Raw genomic sequence first — 17233 nt, 5'->3', positions numbered from 1 at the left:
AGACCAAGACATGCAAAATGTAAATACATCTTGTCAAATGACAGCATACTCTGAAAGTGTGATAGTTACCCACTATGCAATATTGTCCAATTGCTAACATTTTATATGCAGCAAGCTGAATAGTATTGATGTTAAAAAAATCATAGCACACACTATACTAAAACATTTTTTCAATCATTTCTCATTGTATGTACACACTTTACAGCCAACCGAAAATACGTTAAGCAAGCTTGTACAGAAAAAAAACAAAAAAAAAAAACACAACAACAACACACACAACAGCAAAATTCAGGAACTACAATATGTGCAAGAAAAAAGAAAATATGCTGCAAGTTAATCAACCTCATGGGTCTTCCAATTTCTCCTCTCTGTCTGGCCACAACATTTCATCTACATCACACCTGATATCCTCCCTTGCAATTCAACGAGGTAAAAATCTTTTGGAATGATGCAGCCACCGCCTACAACAATCTGCTGTGATATCCTCACAACCAGCATCCATTAAACCCAGTAAGGACAACTGGTCATGAGGACATTCCATCTCCTTGCAGAAAAGAACTCCTCAATGGGATTTAGGAATGGGGAGTATGGTGGGAGAAACTCCATAAAAAAACATGGGTGGGCAACAAACAGTCCCTGACTGTATTTGAATGATGGAAACTTACATTGTCCCAAACTATAACATACGTTGGCAAGTCATTTCTTACCAACCCCCTCTCAGTCTCAGGAATGAGATCCCTGTAAAGAGTTTCCAGGAAATTGAGACGTTGTGTGTTATAGGGCCCAATAATGGGAATGTGGCTGAGTACACCATTCCCACATATGGCAGCACACATTGTAATGTTCCCTCCACACTGGGCTGGCACATCAACAGTGGCTCGGTGACCAATAATATTACGTTTCCTGACTTTGGTCAAGTTGAATCCTACCTCAATCAACATACACAAAAATGTGTGGGGATTCATCAGCCTCCAGCTCCATCACTCTATAAAAGTGAGAGAAGCAATTTAGGAAATAATTTACAGTAGATATTGTAAATCATATAGTTACACATCCCACATTGTGTAACATTCTGCATATACAGGTTGTACTTGTCAAGGAGATTACAGCAATGTGTAGTGTAAAATGATGAATTCTTACCTGTACATACTGGTACCTCAGTTCCTTCACTCTCTCTCACAATTCCGCACAAAAGGTACCTTGTAGAGTTGCTTCATTGCAATCTGATTTCTCTTCAGCACTCTATCAATTGTGGAGAGGCTGATGGTGTTGACATTTTGTATGACTGCACTTTGAATATTTTAGTCTAATAGCATTGTTTGCTACAACCATATTGCAAATTTCAAGTTCTTGTTGAGCAGTGAAAACTGATCTTCTGCCACCACCATGGGGCAGATGCTCAGTCCTAGACAGAAAATACAACACAGTAAAGTCAATGTATTCTACATACAGTGGCATTCAAAAGTTTGGGCACCCCTAATCAAAATTTATGTTGCTGTGAATAGCTAAGTGAGCAAAAGATGGCCTGATTTCCAAAAGGCTTAAAGTTAAAGATGACACATTTCTTTAATATTTTAAGCAATTTTTCTTTTTTTTAATTAATCTTTTACAGTTTCAAAATAACAAAAAAGGAAAAGGGCCTGAAGTAAAAGTTTGGGCACCCTGCATGTCCAGTACTTAGTAACACCCCCTGGCAAGTATCACAGCTTGTAAAAGCTTTTTATAGCCAGCTAAGTGTCTTTCAGTTTTTGTTTGGGGGATTTTCGCCCATTCTTCCTTGCAAAAGGCTTCTAGTTCTGTGAGATTCTTGGGCTGTCTTGCATGCACTGCTCTTTTGAGGTCTATCCACAGATTTTCGATGATGTTTAGGTTATTGGACTGTGAGGGCCATGGCAAAACCTTCAGCTTGTGCCTCTTGGGGTAGTCCATTGTGGATTTTGAGGTGTGTTTAGGATCATTAACCTGTTGTAGAAGCAACCCTCTTTTCATCTTCAGCTTTTTTACGGATGGTGTGATGTTTGCTTCCAGAATTTGCTGGTATTTAATTTAATCCATTCTTTCCTCTACCAGTGACATGTTCCCCTGTGCCAGCATGATCGATCCACACCTGTGCTTAACAGTTTGGAGAGGTGTTCTTTTCATGAAATTCTGCACCCTTTTCTCTCCAAACATACCTTTGCTCACTGCGGCCAAAAAATTATTTTAACTTAATCAGTCCGCAGGACTTGTTTCCAAAATGCATCAGGCTTGTTTAGATGTTCATTTGCAAACTTCTGACACTGAAATTTGTGGTGAGGATGCAGGAAAGGTTTTCTTCTCATGATTCTTCCCATGAAGGTCATATTTGTGCAGGTGTCGCTGCAAAGTAGAACAGTGCACCACTACTCCAGAGTCTGCTAAATCTTCCTTAAGGTCTTTTGCAGTCAAACAGGGGTTTTGATTTGCCTTTCTAGCAATCCTATGAGGAGTTCTGTCTGAAAGTTTTATTGGTCTTCCAGACCTCAACTTGAACTCCACCGTTCCTGTTAACTGCCATTTCTTAATTACATTATGAACTGAGGAAACGGCTCCCTGAAAATGCTTTGTTATCTTCTTATAGCCTTCTCCTGCTTTGTGGGCATCAGTTATTTTAATTTTCAGAGAGCTAGGCAGCTGCTTAGAGGAGCCCATTGCTGCTGATTGTTGGGACAAGATTTGAGGAGTATGTATAAAGCTTTGAAATTTGCATCACCTGGCCATTCCAAACGATGACTGTGAACAAGCCATAGCCCTAACAAGCTAATTAAGGTCTGAGAACTTGGTAAATGTTATCTGAGAGCTCAAATCTCTTGGGGTGTCCAAACTTTTGCATGGTGCTCCTTTCCCTTTTTTCACTCTAAAATTGTACAAAATAAAAATAATACACTAATATTGCTTAAAATGTTGAAAAGAATGTTTCATCTTTAACTTTGCCTTTTGGAGATCAGTTCATCTTCTACTCACTTAACTATTCACAGCAACAGAAATTTTGACCAGGGGTACCCAAACTTTTGCATATCACTGTAAATTCTGAGACATGCATTGGCTAAGTTTACTGGAATACCAGTGTGAAGGAATATTGCAGTACAATATATGCTTACACACCTGTTTTCTCTCCTGAATGTCTGGACTATTGACGACACTGTGGATCGGCCCAGATTAGGCTGCACTCTCCGACCAGCCTTTGTCATACTTAGGCCATGGTTGATGACATGGTCTATAATTGTTGCCTGTATCTCATTTGAGATGTCGCTGTGCCTTTGCCTTTCTCTGGCTCTTCCTTGTCCTCTGTGCCCCCCTGTCCCTCTTCATACCAACCTGCACTCTATTGCCCCTTCCTCTTGCATGAGCAGGCTCTTGCCCCTGTCTGTCTCCTGCCTGCTCCATATTCCACAGCTGTGAAATTCAGTCTTACCCTTGCAGTATAAATGTGTTTGAGAACTGATAGGTTATGAGTTTCACCTGTCAGCTAAATTGGACTGCATTTGCGTTTGGTTGCTCTAAATTGTGAGGAAATTGAATTGTTCCCCATCTAGCCTAAGTCTATCCATCTGACAACTATTACAACAATACCACATAACTATTATGTATCTAATATATGTGTGACAGGTTATTGTGATTGCTAGTTGTTCTATTTAGCATGTAGGGATTTACACAATGAACATGTGCATAATTGCATTTGAGAGTAATATCATTCAATAGCAAATGAATGCAAACTATTTTGATCTGCAAGACTTACTCAATGCATTTTGTGCCAAAGAAATTATAAATGACTATAGTCATGTGAAAAAATGACCTAATGTTCATATAGTTAACCATATAGTTTGACATGTTTAATAGTCGTTCGACGATTGTGCCAAAGCGACTGAGAAAGACTGTAAGAAAATTCATGCAAGACACTGTAGTAAAAATATGTTTTTTTGTCCACAAATCAATTTGTATGTTGTATTTTTGTATCCACAGTAGGACATATGAATTAGCAGTGTATTTAGGTGTTTAATTGAGCGTTTACAGGAATTTGGCAGAGAAACCTCAACTTACACTAACATGAACCAAACTATGTTATGAAATAAATTACAGAATTTGTTTTGTTTATTTATGTTTATTTAATATTTACTTCCTGATCACACAATTTGTGTAAATATGGGCAAAAATTGTTATTGTATTTGCCTTGTAATTTGTAATCATTATTGTAATAATGATACTAATAACTAAAGTTTCATATTGTCTCATATTTCTTAGGAATAGTGTATAGCCCATAAGGGTTTCTGACCTCTCCTGGATATCTCTTTTCTATTTTTGTATTCTTGCTTTGTTTTTTTATTGTTAGGATGCCAAACAAACAAACAAACAAACAAATAGTTTTTTTTTAACTTAGTAACATGTTGCATCTCCCCATCAGGTCAAAACAGCCCTGATGTCCCTAACAGAGGACACAGGAAATAAATAATGTCTTTCTTGTCGAAGACACTTTGCTGTGAAAACTCTGTTAAAAAAAATGAGATGTTTATTTACAAGAGACAATTTGAAAAATGAATTAAATTGATTTTATAATATACCCTTTAGGGACCTCACATAGCAGAATTGACACGTGTGTTTACAGCAAAAAACACAACAGTGTATTTGACACTCTGCTGACACTCTCTAAACCGTATCACAACAACTGTTTTGGTGGGGAAAAAATGCATATTGAATGTCACTGCTTGCTAAAGTCACACTAAATTCACCCAAAAAAATAAATATGCATTTTTGCAATTATTATTATTTTTATTATTATTATTTTTAATCAGTGGCTTCCTAAAAGCACATTCAAGGTGAATTCTGTTTTTAAATCATCAGTCTCTTGAGTCTCTAAGCGAAAAACACTTGAATTACAAAATAATATTGCTTAATTGTCACACTGCATTTTTTTATTTGGATGGTAGCAATTTAAAACAAACAAACAAACAAGTAAGTTGTCCCAGAAATAAAGAGAATGACATTTATTATGAAAATAACTCTAGCTGTACAATTTAATGAAGTAGATTTGCATTTCCTGAAGGAAATACCAGTGCTTGCAGCAACAAAAGAATAATGCTAATTTGTTAGGCAAGCTAAGGTTTCAGGCTACCTTTTCCAATCCTGTTATGTTTGGGTCATTTAAAAAAAAAAAGATGAAACACTAATCTTAATCTTGTATTAGGTAAACTGCCTTTGGCTTCTCCAATACCTATTTCTACAGTATATCCATTTTTCCCCCCATGATGTCACCCCAGTTGTCATGGCCAACCCCCAAAAATTTGATATCTTTAAAGTCCAGGATATCCTCTTCAAGACACACCTGGACTTAAAACAGTGGCATTTGTCAGAGCTATGAGAAGTGATTCTTGTATGAAAGGGCTTTACAATGTGATACACAGTGACAGCTCTTCTTTGATTTCACGAGAAGAACAAATAAGTGAGGACTTTCCCCATTATTAATAGTAATTTTGAATGTAACCTCTCGGGAAGAACTTTTCAGACTTTTTCTTTGGATTTTGGAAGTTTGGTTGCTCAAAGCATTATACAGTCTAGCCTTGTGAAAAAGGTGCTGACAAGCCATTTAAATACTTCCAGCTGCCCTGCTCAGCACTGTTAGGTTTGTCCTTTCACACTGATCTATACATACCCTTACTTTGTGCTCAGGTTTGCCATTATAATGAATGATGATGCAATGAAGTTTGCATTTATACTCAACATCTTACAACACCACATCCATTTCTGTATGTGCACTTTCACTTAACTCATTATGCAGCAAGCAGACTTCGGCTGCAGAGTTTGGGAGATTTGATTTTGGCTATGATTTATATAGTATTATAATGTACCATTAATCCACCTGAAATGAGTTGCTTGTACTTAATAAATAATATCTTTATTATGATAAATCTTGTGTTGTTAAACATTGTATTGCCATATTCATTAATCTAAAAGGGCCAAAAAAACTTAACTGAAAGGTTTAATAACATTGAATAATATTGTGGTATACGTATCTGTGTGTCATTCATTACCTTTTCATCATTGTTCAAATAATGCACCTTGGAAGAATATATTAGAAAAAGACAAATCCAGGCCTGGTATTAGACATTTACAGTAGGGCTTCAGTGTATGCTAATAAACAACCGCTAAAAGAAGGTAAACAAATCAGACTTCCCAGTGTTTTGTCTGAAAATGACAAATATGTCTGGTGCCCTCTAAACCAATTTGTCCTTTTCAAACCTCTTTAGTACCTACATTTTTTCTTGACACAGCATAATTTCTGGTGTATCGAAGTGGACTTGGATTGAAAGAACTCTCTCATTCTCAGTATTTTTGTCTTGGTTGCTCATCTAAACTAAAAGACAGTGTTAGCTATGTTGTTTTTGGCCCCTCACCCACCACCCACTTGTCTTTTTTTCCCATATCGCTGGCTCCAGCTAAATGACCAGTTTGACTGATTCAGTCATGGATGTCCGTGGGCCATGAAATCCTCTGTTAACCGCCTCATTTGAGCCAAGATGTCCATGTGTAGCTCACACAATGTTCATCAGTGTTTGGCTTCACCTTGTGTGGTGCACATCAGCTTCTAGCTTTATGACAGCCCGAGTCTCCCAGAAACATCCGGCCAGCCTGTTGTATTTTTATATAGCAACCAGCCATGCAAACAGGGCAATGGGAGCAAAGCTCTCCCAAAAATAGAGTTAGAATTGTTGCTTGTGTAGCTCTGACTGTACAACACAATCACACGGGAAGTCAGAATGTTGTTTCAGAGAAATCCAGTACCCTTGGATCGGCCACATTATGCCGACTCACCGACAAGCACCATCTCCTGTCACACATCTTTGCATCGGCTCCAGCCTGTTTACCTTCCCCTGTGACACGACCGAAAGTGTGTTGCATCAGCAGCATGGGAGACCCGATTTCGGATCCCATGTTAAAACCAGGAAGTAGTCGTGTTCACATAATCAGTGACGAGCATGATTCAGAGGTTACATTTTCCCCTCTAACGTTTCATTTTTACTCCACTGATGGTTAGGTTTGGGGTTTGGGTTTTTAATTAAGGGGTTGTCTTCCACACGCTGTAGTGAGTGGAGCATTGAATGTAATCACAACATCTCACGATATAAAGTTGATCATCAATCATAAGTTCACAGTAGCAAGGCCATTGTTGGTGGGGTCAACCAGGAACAGTGTCCCGGGTCCTTTAATGAGGGGGACCATTGGTGGTTCTGCTGTATATGGTAGGCCTATACTGTAGCCTATAGGGCCCGGGGGAGGGTGGCACACCTCTAAACATTTTGTGTTTAAATGATGGCCCTGCACCAGAAACAAGTGATATCTACATAAATCACCATAATTACCTAGTATTTATCTTCAGAAATCAGCTTCAAAACCATTAATTTTCTCATCTTACATTTCCAAGCAATTCTTTCCACCAAAGCAGCAAAGGTCACATTTCATTGTAATTTTGCAGTCAGAATCACAGTTAATTCACCACCAGTGAAGATAAAAAGCATTTACTGTGTTAAGAGACATGTCGGATCATGGTTTGATGTCATGAAGTTTGACGTGATCCTCATGTTACTGATAGCAATTTAACTTGCTTTGCTTCTTGAAATTTTTTTTACATTTTTTTAAGTGATATGAGCAGTTTCAACAATGCCTTAAGATAAAAGTTAAAGTACTGAGCAAAACACTGTGGAACAGCATGAATAGACAAATAAATCAAACTATGCTGGACTATTTTTAGGAAGGTTTCTCCATGTTTTAATATACAAAAAGTTTTGTCAAATAAAAAAGTAAATTGCTGGAGCATTCTAAAAGACCCTAACCTTAAAGTCTTAAAGCGCCAGGTCAGTTAAAATCTACAGAGCACCTTTTTGGCTTTACTAAATAAAAGCAATAGCTCAAGTGCATTTGAGAAACCCTTTTGGCAAACGGAAAGCCAACCGAAAGACCTGTAAATGATCATTATAACCATGAGAGGGTTTGTAGTTTGAGGACGTTCTAATGAAACAGTTGTTTCTCTGTGGAAGCTTGTAGCATCAGGGCTGGACTGCTGTCAGTTACCATTAGTTCACCTTTAATACGGCTGCCCTGTAAACCACACACCTCTGTGGCAACATTTGTGAATCCCATAACTGCTACTAATGCAGTTTAATATATGAAATAAATACCATTGTTTTGGCTTGCAACTATTCAAGCATACTTTTTTTGAGTAACTTGATTTATGGACATATTTTCTGTTTAATGAAACCTTATATGACCATTACATTTTATATTTACATTAATTAAAAAGACTGTGCAAGAAAGTACTGTTCATTTGATATCACATTTACTTAAACAGGTGGCAACATACACAAATTACAAGGACACAAACTGTAAATGCACATTGAAAATAATGTGATTCATGTGGTAATATCTACAATCAATCAACTGTTTTTATTAAAGTGAAATATATTATAAAACATAAATAAATCAACCTGACTACAAAGTTTACCACTTTTTACAATGCAGAACCATAAGAGAAAGAGAGAGATGTTAGATTTGTTTTGTATATGTATATAGACTTTTTTTTTTAGTGTGTGTGTGTTTGACTTATTTTGTATTTGTTTAATTTATTTTACAATGTGAACATAGTTTATTATTAATAACATTAAAAGACTGATCTTTGACCTCAAATTTCAAAAGTTGCTGTGCATTAAGCTTTCAAACTTTAGTACTTTAACTTAAATTAAGAACCATGAATGACACCTTTTGCTAATTTTTCTTTTGTAATGTTTAACTATATATTTAATGGAGGTTTTAATGAGTTTAAAACAGGAGGAAAACCAAATCTTGAATTTAAAATGTCCAAACACATCAGTTTTATTTGAATTTATAAGAAATATAAAAAATTTTTTGTGGTAGAACTCTTTTGTCAGGGCTCTACAGTTACCATGATTTCTTGTTTTACCTGAATTATTTCTGTATTATGTTACGGAATGTGTTATTGCCGCAGGCCTTTGCTGATTTCCAAGAATTATTGTCTGACCCTTGGATGAACCCTCAGCATTGAATCATTGGAAAAAATGAGTGTGCAGGGCAGACTGCTGCATTTGTCATTAAGCTGACAGGTCTACCTTTACAGTTCAGTTTAGTTTTACTGTATGTTTCTGTTCACTTATGTCAGGGATGTCCAAACTGTTTTGGGGGCCAAATGCAGAAGAAAAATAGGTGTTGCTTGCTGGCTGCATCACTGTAATTATTAAAAAAGGGAGGGTGAGCACAGTTAATAACATAATATCTGATATAGAGGCATAAAGGCAGCATAAAAGTAATCCATACAGTGGTTAATTCCATGTGTTCAGACACAATATGATAGGTGTGGGTGAGAAACAGATCAATATTTAAGTCCTTTTTTATTATAAATTCTCATCCTTGCTCAGTCAGTTTCCACTTTACTTTCACTTTCTCATTCTCCTTCTTCTGTTTTTGGTGATTCATTTCCTTCTTGCATATCGCCCCCTAATGGGCAGGGAGGAAAATTTATGACACAAAATGACTTAAATATTGATCTGTTTCTCACCCACACCTATCATATCATGTTTGAATACATGACTGTAGTCTTATGGATGTTTCCTTTATGTGGATTTTGGAGTTTCAAAATTTTGACACCCATTCACTTGCACTGTATGGACCTACAGAGCTGAAATATTCTTCTAAAAATCATAATTTGTGTTCTTCAGAAGAAAGGAAGTCATATACATCTGGGATGGCATGAGGGTGAATTTTCATTTTTGGGTGAACTATCCCTTTAATATACTTTAATACGCAATGCAAGCAGATAAATTATAACGACAACAGAAAAGAAACCAGAACAAGTCATAACATTCTAATCAGAAGTAGTAAGCTAAGTCTTATTTATAGCTGTACTATACATAAAGCGTCTCTTCCACCGTGGCCATTATTACAAATTCGGAAAAATGGTGGGTTTTAAGGGCCCCCCCCAAGAGCTCTGTCATAATTTGAACACTGTTGGACACCCCTGCCTTAAGTGAAGAATCCATGCAAGATTAAATCTCCAAAATTGGAAACAAGAGGTTGAATGTTTTGTGTTGTGACGTGCTTCTAGATGTGTTTTTCATTGTTTTAAACTACGTTTAATTTGTGAACTTAGTCCAACAAAGATATGACAGGTGGAATGCAAAAACACATCCTGCAAGAACATCGGACAGAATGACAAACTCAATTGTAAACTGGATTGCTGTGGACTGTAGGCCATTGATGGACTTGTGTTCAATGATATGGGAATTAAACCAGTGGTGTAGGCAGAAATGTTTGGGTGGGTGAGCGTGGGCCAAGAGAATGAATCGATTGCATGAGGCATTTATTTATTTATTTATCATTAAGAAGGAAGCCTTGTGGCTGAGGACAGATATTAATTATTATATGTGGATATAACACAAATATCCTAGACATTTTTGAAAATTTTGAAACTGAGTGGACATTTTAACCATAGATTGGACCAATTTTGGTCATTTTTTTTCCTAGCAAAATTTGCTTTGGATGGATGAGAATGATGGATAAAAATGACAGAAATGGGTACTGTCACCCTGTCGCCATGCCATGTCAGAGAGATGACCCTGCTGCAATACGGCAAGAGAGAAAAAGCATAAAAGAATCAGGTTCAAGGTACAGAAAAAAAATATTTAGATCTATATGCCTGTGACCTTTAAGTTTCCTTAAGTTATGACATAAAATTTAAAGCAATAAATTCACACATATTATATTTTGATTTGATTTTAGTTATAGGGGGGAAAAGAAGCTGGAGTTTAAGTCTTAGGAGTTTTCAGAGCATATTTTATCCCAAATAATTTATTTCAGTGTGCTTATGCCATCACAAGCTGCTTTTGATGCATGAAATAGAATTTATAATGAATACAATTCAAAATCAATTCATACATATGATATTAGAAATTAACATGATTCTATCTTAAAAATGAAAGTGGATGGAGTTTAGAGTTTCAAAGTTATTTAATTCAGCATCTTGTCAACTCAATGTTAGAAGTCAGAAGCGTTATGCCCATTAAGACTGAAGGGGCACGTGCCCCTATAGATTTTTGAGCCAAGAGGATTTTCAGTGTATTAGAAGATATTTTGAACTAGCATTTAGCTTTATGTATTCAGTTCCCTTAAGCACATTCTGATCGATCACTCCCTATTTCCTATATAGAGCATCAAATGGCAATCACTATAGAGAATAGTGAACAAGTGATCGATTTTAAATTTTGGCCAAGTTCTACATGGTTAAACTATCTTATGGAGAAAGAACACACTCTTGGAGAATTACAAACCATTTCATTTAGCAAAAGTTCTTCATTTTATTTGCTATCACTGACACTGAACATGGAATATAATTTTTACAGGATTCCCTCATTCGGAGATAGGAGACATATTTTCACTCTTTATTGAGATGAAGCAGTTGTGGTTATCATTGTGTTTGTGCTGGCACCTTTTGCACCACCCCTTGTGTTGTGTATGGAAAAAGCCTGCACAAAAGAGGTGGCAAAAAACTTATGTAAAACCACCTGAAGATGTCAGACCAGCACTCCACAACAACTAAACAACTGTGAATTTAATTGTTATATTTAAAAAGTGATACTGTTTCCTGTGATATATTCAGGGTTCAGGGAGATTGGTGTTGCGGTGGCTAACCTTGGTGCCCCCTAAAAAAAAAGAAAAAGAAAATAGGTGCATGACGCGCCCTTTAGAAGTTATTTAAATATATAGCCTAATTAATGCAATTCATAGCAATCAATTCACATATATGACCTTTGTTACAAATATTTCATTTGACTGGGAAAATAAAGTGGTTGGAGCCTCTGCAGGATACGGGATGCCTGTCAACTGATCATGTGTCTCATTGCCGCATCAGGTGTTTAAAGTGTAATTAGCCTTGCTATAATGAAAGCGTATATACCTCTAGCATGTAGACATTCAGCACACCTTCTCCACCACATTCTCTCTTTCTCCACCTGCTCTAATTGTCTTTCCTCAATGAAGTCTTTTGAATTGGTGGCCAGAAAAAAACAAAGCCCCAGCCAGCATATGTGAAGCTGATCAGACACTTGGAGAGATGATGTAGACTGTTGCTATTCCCATTCATTGGCTTTGTAAAATACAGTCAGCTGCAAGATGAATAGAAATGCAGCAGATGATATATTTGATTATCGTTACTTTCAAGTTCCCCAGACGTCAGGGTCAGGTTCCCAAAAGCTGAGTCTGTAATTTATTTGTCTGGGGATGAATAACATTCCAGGATCCATTTCCATATGGATGTCTTTTTCATTTTTCTTTTCCTTTCCCTAGATAAACATCTAATATTCAAACATTTCTGCATAGAGGTTTCATTTTCTTCACATTGCCAGCTCTTGTTCACTTTGTCTCAAGTGCCTATGGGTACATGGGTTGTGTGCAAAACAATGAATTGTATCTTACTACTTCAATAAGATAAGTGATTGTTTAAACAGTGCTTGCATTTCATCAGAGTGATGACAATGTTTGCGCAGCGGCAATCAGTCAAATTCACTGACCAGTTGTGCCAAGTCCAGCAAGTCATCCATCTCCCCAAACCTAGCATGCACTGCTTTATTTCATCATGAAATTTTTATGTGCGGAAAAATAACAAGCCGGAAACCTGAGCACACTGATATTTTCCGTCTTTTTTGTTTCAGTGGAGGTATTTAAACAAAAGACTTTTGTTGTTACTAAATCAATGTTAATTTGCGACTTGGCAAAGGTTTGGTCAGAGGAAGCTTGTGGTTGGAAGATATTTCTTTCACATAGCTATCTTGTGCCTTTTTGTAGCGCAAATTCTATACTTACATTCAAATTGACCTTGTAGGTATGAGAAGTTGGAAAGCCTGTTTGAAAAGTACGTCATGGCATGCACTTCTCAAGAGGTGAGTTTTAATATATCGGGTTTCAAAGCTAACAATTTAGTACAGCTACACCTCTGCACAGACATTAAAACATCTTACGCTACCTTTTGACCCCAAAGTCTTGAGGAACTGCTGCCAAAGAAGGGGGCACTCTCTTAGGATCATGGTAGACAACACAGTGAAACTCCAGAACAGGTTTAAAAACATAATAATAAAATGAAATCATTAACGAAAAAATCCTGACAACAGGCAATCATAAAGTCATTGTCAATCCAAGACTTACAGCACATGGGCAACTTTTGGTGCAGTGGAGACTTGCCCAGTTTAAATGAAAGGGAGATATCTGAACCAAGAAAATTACTGAAGCACGGAATTTGAGCTATGCACTAACAGCAGAGATAGAATTAACACTTTCATCAGCTGGGGTGGTAGATCCAAGTGGTTACAAATTTGGCTGGACAGCTGAAAGGATGTAGGCTAAACCCTAAAAGAGGCATTCAAAGAAGTATCACCATTGAGCATGCCACTTAATCTGAGGTTGATCCAAGGGAACCAGGGGTCCCTGAAATAAGTTTACTCTTGATTATCACACAGATATTTATCATTATTATATGACCAATGGTATATATATGTGTGTGTATGTGTGTGTGTGTGTGTGTGTGTGTGTGTGTGTATATATATATATACAGTGTATCTATATAACACCAGTTAATTTAGATGTTATCACATGAAGCACATTTTTAGTTTTTTTGAGAAAACTTTTTTTTACAGTGTACCAGAGCAGGTACTGCTAATTAGGGGAACGTTATGACAAAATTTTAACTTTAGAGGTACACATAGCTTTAATTGTTGCATAGGAGATTTTATTTTGAATTGTCATAGCAAATTAAGTTGATTTCAGTGACAACTCGGCATGAAAGGTTTTTGAAAATAAGTGTTGTTAAAGTTACTAGTGCCAACTAGATTTACTGCATGTTGTTGTCTGAGTGTTAAGGATTGGAGGATTTGCTGAGATTTGCATGGCTCACGGGACTATATATTGCAACTATCAATACTTATATTTCCTCTTATTAGAAGTCACACATACCTCAAAACCTGGATCCAATAATATTTTCTTATGAGAAGCATGTCCCAAACTATAAAAGGCCAGGAGTTATGAAACCTCTTTTGTTTCCCAGGTTTTGATTTTTTGTGTTTTGACACGAAAGGATACAAGCACAGACCACTTTCCCAGTGATCACGATCCATTTGGAATCAAGTCATTGGCATATTTTTTCACTCGCCTGTCTCACATCTGTCTCTTGTCTTCATTTAAGTGATTTACTGTGGCAGAATGTTGACATCTGCAGATCCCATACAAATGAATCTAATGTTTCATCACAGCAACAAAAATCAATCATTTAAAAACTTGTCAAATGAGATTCTTCAAAGCTGTATATTGTGAGAAACAGACCTTCGTATAAATGAATGACTTCACCTGGTCGATTAATGGAGGTAATTGTTATACAGTGGTCTGTATTTTGACTTTTAGAACTGGTTTAGAAGTGGTTGGCCAGTCTGTGCACATCTGGCATGACACGAGTTTTTCAATAGCTCCGAAACAATTACTGGCAGTAAATAATGGTGTGAGTTTTTATGACATGTCTCAGGCTTATATCCATGCACAAGACATAAAACAGCTCCTTAAAAGAAATTTCTTTGTCAAAAAAAGCATGTAATCAAATAAGCCTAATTACAACCACACTGAACTCATTGCCATTTTAAACCCTAACCATCACATTACTTCAATAAAAAGAAGATTTTTTTTTTCTGTGTTTTTCCTTTTTCCTTTCATAATGAAGTTTTATGACTTACCAGTGCTTGAACAAATGTTTCTTTGTTTGCAGGATATGTCAACCATACAGGCTATTATCTGGCATTGTAAAACGGAAATAATTAAACAAATTTTGGCAACCTGTGGTTCGGCATTATTTCTGTGTGTGCAGTATGATTGTAGGTGTTTAATGAGGTAAAGGTCACAGGAGTGTTGGACAGGAATTAACTCAACATTACTGTGATTTTCATATACTATGGTGCACCACATAGTTGCTGTTGTCTGTAAAACATTTTATTTAAAACTCTACTGCATTGCATGCACATTTTTTGCAAGGAAATGGTGTTTAAACAAGTAGCTAAATGTGTCAACAAACTAAATATAATGCCTTTGTGAGGCTATTAATCTATGAAGTTTAGAAACATTTGGATTGATTTACACAGGCAATATTGGTATAATGTTACATTGTGGAAAATTCTTTCTCTGATAAAAGTGATTGCCCTTAAAGTTGATAATTTCAGACAATTTAATGGAATTGCTAAAATAATGACTGTTTTCAAACAGTTTTCCTGAACACTCTGTCGAAAGATAGTACCACCCCAAACTCAAACAATTGATCGAGCAAATGTTGATGTGTCGGGCTGGTTGGGATGCTGTGTGTTTTTTAAAAGCATTGTTATCCAACTATGGTTGCAAGTTCCATCGTCACCAACATAGTTTAATGATTTTATGTTTTACCACAACCTTTGTTCCAATGAACATTTGCAAATGCATCACAAAGCTCTCCACCTGTGGCTAAAAGCATCGTTTCTTGTTACTTTCTGTTTTTTGAGTGATATCTGCTGAGACTTTTTTCTTGTCAGCATTCGTGGGGGTATATTAAAACATTGAGAGTTGTTTATGATTTTCTACGTCCTCCAAAAGCACTTGAAGTCTTTGAAAATTTTGGTTTCGGACTTGACTTGTAAAACAAATGGACTTAATAGATATTGCTCTTAAGCAAATAAAGCAATGGGCACTCAATAATAAATAAATCCACCGCACCGCATATTTATTTAAATGATTCTTAATCACAACAAACTTTTAATCATTTCTTTTCACACCAGTTGTGTTGCTCCATCAATATTCAGTGAAAATAATTTTGTTTTTCAATTGTTATACTAGAAAAGGTTACCTTTTCCTTTAAGGGGTACCTGTAGCCCTGTTGTATCCTATCGTGCAGCTCACTTTCTCCACTTTTTTCCTGGAAGCAAAAGTGTTCCACGATTCATAATTGACACCTGTTTTTGTTTTCCGGTCTCCAGTGTTTTCACTCGCAGCTGTGTATTTTCTTAGTCAATAATGTGACATTAGCATATTACATTTGTAAAAATTGTCAGAAAAAGCAAAAAATAGATTCGCAATGACAGTTTTTTGACAGTGCCTCACTCGTCAAAGTTTAAGGAGTGGGTGCATAACGTGAAGCTATGAACCAAGGTTAGTTACATTGATATCATTAACTCCTTCAAGTTATGACAGCCAACAACAGCACAAGTTGAGTCTGAACTAATTTTTACTCCAACTAACACATGAAACAGTTCTTGTTCTCCATTGTCATGGCTTCGGTGAGTTTGTCGGTTTGTTCTGTGTGTTTCGTTATTTTCTCTCCCTCATGTCTCGCAGGCAACGCCGGCATGCATGATCAGTGTTTCCATGGGAACATTGATTGTTCCCAGGGGAATGCTAATCATGCCACTATTTAGCGTGCTAGCAACACCTGGTTCTTCTCTAATTCACTCCCTACTTAAACCCTTCATGTTCTCAGTATCTATGCTACATTGTTGTTTAATGTGAAGTAACTTACTTCACTCTCTCTGCCTAATTGATCCTGTTTCATGTATCTGTTTGGTTGTCCATCTCTGCCTGCGTGTCAAGAGTATGGTTACCTTCCAGCTTGCTCTATGCTTGTTCTCTGCACTCAGGAATCTTCTACGAAGGATTTCTCGTCTCTGCTCGAGTGTCGGGAAAGTGATTGCCTTCTAATCTGCTGGGCATTGTTCTCTGCAACTCACTACGCTTCTATTGAGGATTCCTACGAATCTGCTCCTGACTTCCACAATGCACACACTCATCTATGAACACACTCTTCACGGATCTGCCCATTGTGCGGCCACGGAGCACACTCATCACCAAAACTCCTTCCCTCAACTGCAGCTGGTGTCGGGACCCCCAGTCTTCGCCAGCACAGTTAAAGTTATCATTTATTGGTAATAAATCCTTTGAACTGCTCCTCTGCTCTTGGGTCTCTTTGTCTCGCTCTCGCTCTCTGACAGAACAATCTAGCCAAGTATGGACCAGCGAAGAAATTTACTCTTTGCTCTGCCCTCTCTCAGCAGGGAGCCTTACTGGGGCGTCAGCAGGATCAAATCTCCACATCTAACTGGGCTCTAGAGATGTTGGCGTCGCAACTCGTTAAGCTCACCTCTGTTCTTCAACAACTCCGCCT

The sequence above is a fragment of the Myxocyprinus asiaticus genome, chromosome 36, assembly GCF_019703515.2.
Source record: "Myxocyprinus asiaticus isolate MX2 ecotype Aquarium Trade chromosome 36, UBuf_Myxa_2, whole genome shotgun sequence".
Taxonomy (NCBI): domain Eukaryota; kingdom Metazoa; phylum Chordata; class Actinopteri; order Cypriniformes; family Catostomidae; genus Myxocyprinus; species Myxocyprinus asiaticus.
The sequence above is the reverse complement of the archived record's forward strand: the minus strand, read 5'-3'. Positions refer to the sequence as shown.